The following is a 10,403-nucleotide window of genomic DNA, read 5'->3' as shown; positions in this document are numbered from 1 at the left end:
AGATAGATAGATAGATAGATAGATAGATAGATAGATAGATAGATAGATAGATAGATAGATAGACAGACAGACAGATAGATAGATAGATAACCTTAAACAAGACATAAATAATTGCTCTATAGAGCAATTGTTTTGTTAGTTTCCAAAGAGAACTTGACAACCTTATTATGACAACAGGCACAATAATTGTTTTTGACTGGTTGCAAAATATGGTCAAATCTATAGTCCTCCAGTTGTTTAAAAGCAAATGGTATACTAAAGTCATCACTACTTGCTTTATAGTTCCCTATTATCTTTTAAAATGAATATAATTTCCTGGTAAAGGGGGGAAATCTCATTTTGCATTTTCTAATATCTATCTAATCTAATCTGACTAATCCATCTATACACACATAACATATATGTAAACCTGTACATGTTTATGTGATGATACAGAAGAAATATAAATAAATACAAAATAATTTGAGGGAGAGGACATTAGCAGTTGAGAATATCAGGCAAGGTTTTATATAGAAGTCTTGGTACTTAGTTACGTCTTTTTTTTTTAATATGGAACGCTTCATGAATTTGCATGTCATCCTTACAAGGGGGCCGTGCTAATCTTTTCTTTATCATTCCAATTTTAGTACATATGCTGCTGAAGCAAGCATCTCAATCTATGTCTGGAAGGGAGAAAGAAGAATTATATTATGCCAAGGTGAAGAGAAAATGAATTCCAGTTATAGAAGACAGCTAGAACTAACACAGAGAGATGAGAGATGAACTTTCACATGTGAGGAACAGAGAAAAGATCAGGTTGACTGGGTTTCAGGTCATATTAAGAAGAGTAATGTCTAATGAGGATGCAAAGATAGGTAGGGCCAGGCTTCCCTGGCATAGATACCAAGAATAGATGACACTAGGCCTTTGCTTCAGTATATCAGTAGACTTCTAGTATTAAAACCTGATCTTTTTCATCATATGGAATTATAGAATCTCCTCTAAAATGTCCTGGCACTAATTTCCTCTAGAACACTCTCCAAAGGGACAACTTATGGGCACCTGGTTGGAGCAATGGATACAGCACCAGGCATGGAGTCAGAAAGACCTCAGTTTAAATCCAGCACCTACCTCCTAAGGTTGTTGTCAGAATCAAGTAAGATAATCATTATAAAGTACTTAACATAGTACTGAGCACCTAATAATGCAATCTAAATGTTAACTACCATTATGTTCTAATATCTTGCCAAAAAGGTACATTGCTATAGGTCTAAAAATTCTTGTTCTCATGGAGTAAATCAGAAATAACAATAGTGCCAAATGGTCTATGGTCTATCGGTCTGTGTCAGATGACAGTAAGACCTTTGTACCATACTCCTAACTTGGAATTAATTCTAGATTGGCAGCATGTTGTAGTAGGAATATCATTAGGCTTGGAATCAGAAGACTTGGGTTTGAGTTTAGACCTTACCACTTATATGCTGCCTGATTTTAGGTGATTGATTTCACTTACTTGGGCATCTGAGACCAACTACTTAATTATAATTGCATCTTCTTTCTCTGATACATTTTGGAAAGTGCTTTGTGATCTTGGTCTCCATTATTCCTTGGTAAGAGGGGAATGAAAGATTCTGAATTTTAAAATTTATAAAATAAATTTACTTTGGGTAGCTCTGCTTTGATATGTTAAAGCAAAATATCAGACTTTGTATTCTTGATGGTGTGGGAATGACTTTTTAGACAGATTACTGTCCAGAAGTTTGGCCAAAGGAAGAAGAAAAACCTCTAAATGATCTAGAGAGTGAATTTGGCCACAGAATTTTACATTTTTTATTCCATCCATGATATGCTGGTAGCTTTGTTCGATTAATATGATTGGGAAAGATGATGCAGCTGCTAGCAAATCATTCTAATAATCTAAGAGAAAAGACTTTTTATCATAAATGACTTTTTGAAAAGTTGGTTTCCAACCTAAAAAACTGAAAGAATTAAGGTGAAAAGGCTAACTCTGATTTTGATCACATTGCCAATCAAGCAATAAGTTTAAAGATTCAGTTTAAAGATAAACTAATATAGTCAATTTGTATGTTTGCTCTTCCCTAAAAATTTGGCTCTTATCTTTTATGAATAACATTGAACATATACAGTTAGTTACCCAAAATGAATATTCTGTTTATGCATATGGATTCTTTGGATTGTCCAAATTAATGACTCAACCTTTAAACTGATTTATAAACATGTAAGGGTAACGTGCCAGCATTCATTTGTCATCTGGGAGTAAACTGTCAGCATTAGTTTCTCAACTAAAATAGAATATCTCTGCACAGATTTACATTAAGGTTTATAATACAATCAGATAAATACTCCTGGAAATTGGTGAAGATGTGATGCTTACAATATACACTAATACTACAATGAGAATTTGAGGTTAAATCTTAAAGCCATTTGGCAAATTCAGAAGAATCTGGTCTTGGAAACAGAAACTTACTGCCCATTGTCTTTTTAATGTATCAGTAAAAAATTGCATCAGACAATAAAAAGGAAGGGAGAGAAGATAAAAGCAGAAAACAAGACACAATATAGGAAACAGAAGTTAAAAATTAAATCATTTGTCATTATAGGGAACCTTAAACAAGGACATGAATAACTGTTTTATAGAGCAATTGTTTTGTTAATTTCCAAGGGAACTTGACAACCCTATTATGACAAGAGGCACAATCGTTGTTTTTGACTGATTGCAAAAGATGGTCAAAACTATAGTTCTCCAGTTTTCCAAAAGCAAACAAAGAGTTTTCTAAAGTCATCACTATGTACCTTGTACTTTCCTATTATCTTTTTAAATGCATATCATTTGCTGGTGAAGGGGAAAAAATTCACTTTGCATTCCTATCCATTTTATAATCTTTCGACCTATAAATGCCTTATATTCAAGCAGGCTTGACAGTTTGCTTTCCCTACATTCATCTTATTCTTGTTTCCCTGACTGCAAAAAGTAGAAAATCTTTTGCTGGGGGGGGGGGGGGGTATATACTCGTATGTCTGTATGCTTGATGACATTCCCAACAAGACATCAAGTAGTCTTTCCTTGAAGAGTATAGAGAAGGGAGAACCCACAACCTGCTGAAGCAGCCCATTCAGTTTTTGGAGCAACTCTAATTGTTAGGAAATTTTTTCTAACATGAAGCTTCTGCCAACTCCATCCATCATTCTCATCTCGGCTTTCTGAGGCAGAGAAGAAATTTAACTCTTCTTGAACATGACAGCACTACAAGTCTTTGGATATCACTAACATTTCTCTCCCAAGGTCTTCTCTCCAGTTTATTCAGCTGAATCCCATGTGATTACCCAAGGACCTTCATCATCCTGGCTATCCTTTTTCCAACTTATCAATGGCTGCCTAAAATGTGGAATCCAAAACTGAACACAAAACTCCAATCTGAATGCAAAACTCTGACTAAGATAGAGTATAGAAAGGCTTCTTCCTGGAGGGCATACCTCACTCCAACTCAGCCCAAACTGCATTCATGTTTTCTGACTGCTAACGCACACTGAAAATCCCATTGAGGTTGGAGTCTGCCAAATCCCCCAGAGGTTTTTCAGAACCTAGCCAGATGTCTCATGGCTTGTGCTTGTGAAACTGATTTCTTGGGAGAGGATTCTGGGAAGATGGTGGAGTAGGTCAGAAAAGTTCAAGATCTCAAAATTTTCCTCCACAAAAGAGATAAAATAGCACCTCTGTAAATATAGAACTATGAAAACAAATAAGAGTAGGGGCAGAACAGGGGTCCTCTTGGGACAATCTGAGAAGACCTGAAGCAAAACCCCAGGAAGAGATTTCCTCCCAGTGAAGAATAAACACTTCCAGGTTAGAGTCTGCTTTAACAACCAATGGAAAGCCCTGGGGTTAGCTGGGTTGGGAGACTGACTAGGCCCAAGTCACAGGAACTTTTACCCCTGGATAGTGAGTAGAATTGGGCTTTTGACCTGGGGAAGATGAAGAGAACCTCTGCCAGACCCAGGAATGCCAGACCCAGCTATGCTGCTGAAAGTGGCAGGGTCAAGAAGGAATCAGCACACACCCAGTGAGTTCAGAAGCAGTGGGGCAGGGGACACTTACAGGAGGCTGGAGACCTCAATTCAAATTCAAAGTCAGAGGGGAGAACCAAAGAGGGTCAGAGGCCAAAGACACCATCTATAATATCCTAGGACTAGAAGTGATTATAAAGACTAAATTATTACCAAAAAAAGCAAAGGAGAAATAATCTAATCATAGAGAGCTACTATGGGAATAACCAAGACCGGGGTTCATCTTCAGAGGATACTGAAGCAAAGAAACCCTCTTCTACCCCAAAGAGCAATGTCAAATGGTCATCTGCCCAAAAAGAATTTATTGAAGAACTTAAAAATGACCTTAAAAATCAAATAAGAGAGATAGAGGAAAAATTAAAAAGAAAAATACAAGAAAAACAAGAAGATTATGATAAGAAAGTCAGCCAATTGGAAAAGGAGACCCAGAATCTTAAGGAAGAAAATGACTCCTTGAAAATCAGAATTGGGCAAAAGGAAACCAGTGAAGTTACAAGAGATGAAGAAATTATATATATATATATATGTATATATATATAAAATTGTGTGTGTATACCTATGTATATATACATATATGTACATATGAAATAGAAGAGAAGGTGAAACATCTCATAAGAAAAACAACAGATCTAGAGAACAGATCAAGAAGAAAAAGTATAAGAACCTGAAAGTTCTGCTCAAAAAACAATTATTGATATAAAAATACAAGAAATAATTAAAGACAATTGTCATGAAGCATTAGAACAAGAGGGGAAAGTATTAATAGAAAAATCTACCAATCACCACTTGAAAGAGATCCTATAAGGAAATTTTACAGGTATATTATAATTAAATTCCAAAACACTCAGATTGAGGATAAAATATTACAACCAACAAGAAAAAAAAACAACTTACATATGATGGCACCACAATTAGAATCACACAAGATCTAGCATTGTCAAGACTAAAAGATCACAGGTCTTAGAACACCATATACTGAAGAGCAAAAGAACTGGACCTCCAGGTGAAAAATGTCATACTCAGCAAAGCTAAGCATAAGTATAAATGAGAAACAAAATGGGCATTTTATCCACTGTCAGATATCCAGGACTATGTTTAAAAAAAACAACAACAACCCTGAACTCAACAGAAGGTTTGTCATACAAGAACAAAGGGAAATATAATATACATACCAATGACCAATCACAAGGGACTAGATAAGTATAAATGTTTACCTTTTATGTATGGAAAATGTAAAACCTATATCTAAGATTGTTACTAGTAATTAGGTAGCTTTTAAGAAAGATAGGGGTAGAACTGAGTATGATATGACTTCAATAAGTAAAATTGTTCAAGAACAGCTAAAAGTAATCATCTTATACAAATGAGGTGCAAGAGGAAGAAGTGATACAGAGGAATTAGATGGTGAAGGGACAGCTATTAATTCTGCTTTATTTTTGCTCTATTCACTGTGCCACCTAGGCGCCCCACAGGCTATTAATTCTGGAAACCTGCTTTCATCAGGAATGGGGTTAAGAGGGGAAAATACATATACATCTAGAAGAGTATAAAAGTCTTCTAAATTTAGAAAGAAATAAAACTAAGGGGGTACGGAGTGGAGAGAAGATACAGGAAGGATCTTTAGAGGGCAGGGGGAGGGGATAGGTAGAAAGGGGGATATGGAAGGGTCTTTAGATTTAGTGGAAAGGTAGAATAATGGAGGAATTGCTAAGTAATAGGATGTGAGTTAAGTAAAAGGAGGGTAAGGTAGCAAGTAGAAGTAAAGTTGAGGAGTTAGGAGAGATAAGAAAAAAGAGATATGCAAATATAAAAACAAGAATAGGATTAGAATCTCATAGGTAAAGTAAATGTATATATATATGTGTGTATGTCTATACCAATATATATATATATATATATATATATATATCCATGCTCAATTGTGACCTTTGGGTGGTGGGTAGAGGGGAGGAAGGGGGAAAAAAGAAAAAAGTTAAAATGGCATAGCAGATAACAAAACAAAACCTGCAAGGAAGCAAAGAAAAGATGGACAGCTTTCAACATATCTCACAGTACTTAAAACCATTTACTTGAAATAATAAATTATTGCTATATATTCTGAATCCTCTCTTATGTTCTATTGTGCATGACATTTTTTTCTTATTTTATATTTAAGTTTATAATATTTATTCTTTCTTTTCTTATTATGTGTTTAAGTTCTAGTCTTTGTCTAAACTCTAAAAAAGTTTTTAAAAGAAATTGATTTCTTGAGTCTAAGTTTAAGACTAGACACTCCTAAGTCTGAGTTCAATGTAGGCTAGGAGAGTCCTGAAGTTGTGGTGTCTATTTTTCTACCTGCAGCTACCGTGTTTCCCCGATAATAAGACCTATCCCGAAAATAAGCCCTCCCCTTACTGTGTAAGATTCCTCTAAAATAAGCCCTCCCCCGAAAATAAGCCCTATTGAGATTGCTACTGTAGTGAAGGTGATCCCCTGTGCTACATTACCGTACCCTCTGCATGCACTGTCCACCCCCCCCATGAAATGCACGCCACGCTCTGAGCTGCATCCAATCAGAGCTGCAGCAGTGAGCGTGTCATCCTGTTCTTCCCCAGTGATTTGCTTGTTGAATAAAGGAACATTTTTTTGTTCACATTTACCTGTTTATTAAAATTGCTGTCAATGTTCATTAAAATAAGCCTTCCCCTGAAAATAAGCCCTCTGGTGTTTTTCTGTCCAAAAAAAATAATAAGACAGTGTCTTATTATCGGGGAAACACGGTAGATCAGTCCTGTTTTGGGAGCCTGTGTGTTCCTTGTAAGGAGCATATTATTGTATTGTGCTTCCCAATCTATATTGTTAACCTTTTCTGTTTTATGGAGATGCCAGAAGGTGTGTCTCTGAAGAAAACCCAGTAGTTAGTTGCTACATTTGTGGGGCAAATGATAGTAACCATGGGCGGCAGTAGTGAGAAGATGCTAACTAGAATTGCTGGGGTTTCCGGTCTCTCATCCTTACCCAAATATACCCAACCTCAGGGTTTCCACACTTGTGGAAATGTGGAAAAGCAATTATTTTTCCAAGTGTTGTAGTCACTGACTTCCCCCACAGTCACAGCTAAAGAAGGTCTATGACACTGTCAAATGGTTCAGTATCAGAAATATTGGTATTGTTTGTCATTAGAAATGATACTAAAGATGTATCACCATCTGCTTTGCCATTGCACCCTAAGAAGCATAGTCTTTCTATCTGACATGAAAACTGAAAACCCTGTAACTGTGAATTCCAGCCATTAGAATGTAAGCTCCTTGGGAGCAAGGATTGTCTTGCTTTTTCTTTATATATCCCCAGAACTTAGAGCAGTGCTTTTCACATAGTAAAAATATAGAAATTCTGGAGAAAAGCAGGATGGAGCCCATGTTGGAGTAATCAAACCAATATTTTTATAATTATTGAAAGCACTAGTAATAGATTAAACTATTATATGATGTTAAGGAATGCATTAAAATGCATTGGGAAGTGGTAGAGTCAAAATACCAGAGGAGCAGGAGGAAGTACAGACTGGAAAATTGACACAAGAGTTAAAAATTTTAAAAAGTGATTCTAAAAATCAAATGAGAGTAGTAATGGCAAAAATTGGGGGAGGAGATAAAAGCTTTAAATGCTATGGAAGGATGATATAAAAGATTATTAATAGATTACAATGAGAAATATAAAACCTTAGCTTAAAAAACAACTTTCTGAAAAATTGCTGTTCAGTTGCTCTTTTGCATAAAGACTTCACCTTCCACAATTATCAGGGTAACTGAAGATATGCAAGAGTTTATAGTAATGGGGTGGAGGGTATCAAGAAATAGTTTCATTAATTTATCCCTGTGCTTTTCAATATTTTTAACCAGAATGAGCATTGTACTTTGCAAAAAGTTTTTTATGTACAATGATATAATTATAAAATTATAATTATTATATTAGTGCCGTCTATTTATGATTTTCTTAATATTAGACAAACCCTGAATTCCCCACTTAAATACAACTTGGTCATAATCTATAATCTTTTAAATATGTCACTGTAACCTATTGCCAATATTTTATTCATTTTTAATGTATATTCATTAGAAAAGCTAGTCTATAGTTTTCCTTCTCTGATTTGTCTTTCCCTGGTTTAGTTATTAAGATGGTGCTTGTTAGGATTTATTCTTTTCTACTTTTTGCAAAGTGTTTATGTAACATGTAGATTAATTGCTATTTTAATGTTTATAGGAATTGGTTGTAAATATATATATATATATAGATATATCTGATTCTGTTCATCTATATATTTTATATTTTGCAAATAATTATGCAGTTCATTTAGATCACTCTTTCTGAAACTGTTAATTCCATTTTCTTCTCTACTTTAAAATTAGATTAGCTAGTGATGTATCTATTTTAATTTTTAAACCATTACCTGATTTTATTTATCAATTTTTTTTTAACTTTTTACTTATCGATTCAATATTTGTGGGGTGGGGTTGTTGCTTTCAATTTTCATTAACTCTTTGATTTTTCAGGAAATCCATATTTATGTTTTGTTGGATTTTTATTTGATGTTTTTCTAGTTATTTTTACCAATTTCCCAATCTCACAAAAAAAAAGTCTTATAGTGATAGAGCAGATGACCAAGGACTTTCTTTACCCATCCACCTCTCTGTGAACATGTCATCCCCAAATTCATACACACTCATTGCATAATGATGAAGTTTCCTATATTGTTAAGATCAAAATTGAAAATTTAATATTAGAAGCTCACAAAAATGAAATGTAAAATGAATTTAAACTTTCAAACAATTTTGCAAGTTTTTAATATTTATAAAGTTACTGAAATAAAGTTGCACTAAGAATTTTGGGACACATTTCATACATTTTTCCTTAAGGACTCCTTTGGCTACTTCTCACATGTTTTGGTTACTTGTCTTATTTTTGCCATTTTATTTGTTGAAATTATCATTTCTGTGATTTGTTTTTGACCCACCAATTCATTAGGATTAAGTTTTTAGGCTCCATTTAAGTTTGAATTATTTTCTTGAAAGACGCTTTATTTTCCAATTTTATTGTGTTATAGTCAGTAAGGATGTGTTTGACTATTATAGTTTTGTGATCTATATCTCCCCGTAATTTGATTAACTTTTCCTTTAAGCATTAAGTATTGATACTATTTCATTGTATATGGTGCCTTTAGACATAATGTAGTATCCTTGTTTGTCTCTTTTAATGCTACTTATTTTTGTTATTGACCTATTTGAGACTGATTATTACTGATTTTTTAATTCAAATGAAGCATGTAAAATTCTGTTATACCTCCTAATTTTAGCTCTGTGAATCTTTGTTTCCAGTGTATTAAATAACATATTTTTAAATATGTCAAATAACATTTAAATAACATATTTTTGCATCGTACTTTCTAATTCATTCTGTTCCCATTTTCCATTCTATGGGTCAGTTCATCCCATTACATTCTTTGTTAAGATTAATTATGTATTTTCCTGCATTGTGTTCTTTTATACTTTTCCCTCTCTTTCCTCCTCAGTGTCCTTTTTAACAGAGTGGTGAAAGAGAAGAAATATGATTAACACCTGTGATCTATAACTGAAATGATCTGTTTACACTCCACTGTCCTTGATCTCTTCCCCTCTCCCAGACCCTGATCGATGGTTCTTATATTTTTCCTGTTAATTTCCACTTATTGATCCACTCTCTGAAGTTTAATTCTATTTTACTTGTGATTATTTCATCCTCAACTATATTTTCCTCTGCTTTTCACTGTTTTGTATAGCAATTCTAGTGGAAGAAATCTGAAGAGACCATTATTTATCCGCAGGAAATGTATCAACCAACCTGGGTGTTAAAAAAAAAAAAAAACACGTACAAAATGTAACCCCAGATCCAGGCCTCTTGCCTTCTGCAGTACTCCAGAGCTTTCTATTCTATAATAGACCCATTTCTAACTGCTACCTCCTACCAGGATTGCTTTGGGCTGTACTTCGACTTGCTCCTACTCCTACCTCCTGTGGCCTCACAGAAAACATCATCATTGTACACAAAGTAACCTCAAAGGAGGAATTTCAGTAGTCTGATCACCTATCACTGATCCTCATTTCTCAATGGTTACTATACACTAACTCCTTTGTACTATCCCCACACCAGCGATTCTGGACTCCCAACTACTAAAGTACAATCCTGTCTCTCAGTGAAAAAAAAAGACTTTCTCAGTGGATTTTTCCAGGTGCTGGTATTTAATCCTATGTGTTTAAAATGTTTATCAATTGGCATCTGAATAGGGTATTACTTTTTCTTCTTCCTTCCTTCCTTCCTTCCTTCCT

At 34.5% G+C, this 10,403-nt stretch overlaps 1 non-coding gene across 1 annotated transcript; it reads right to left on the bottom strand.

Annotated features, from left to right (window-relative positions):
• Positions 1-543: 543 nt before the first annotated feature.
• On the bottom strand, positions 544-650 carry LOC138156150 (U6 spliceosomal RNA). Its single transcript, XR_011167088.1, has one exon. It is a non-coding gene; the product is annotated as a U6 spliceosomal RNA (small nuclear RNA).
• Between the last annotated feature and the right edge of the window lie 9,753 nt (positions 651-10,403).

The sequence above is a fragment of the Petaurus breviceps genome, unplaced genomic scaffold (genome assembly GCF_028583685.1).
Source record: "Petaurus breviceps papuanus isolate PSGF00001 unplaced genomic scaffold, PetGlider_PUasm1.0 98, whole genome shotgun sequence".
NCBI classification, from domain to species: domain Eukaryota; kingdom Metazoa; phylum Chordata; class Mammalia; order Diprotodontia; family Petauridae; genus Petaurus; species Petaurus breviceps.
Note: the sequence above shows the minus strand (reverse complement) of the source record. Positions and strands in the feature narration are given on the sequence as shown.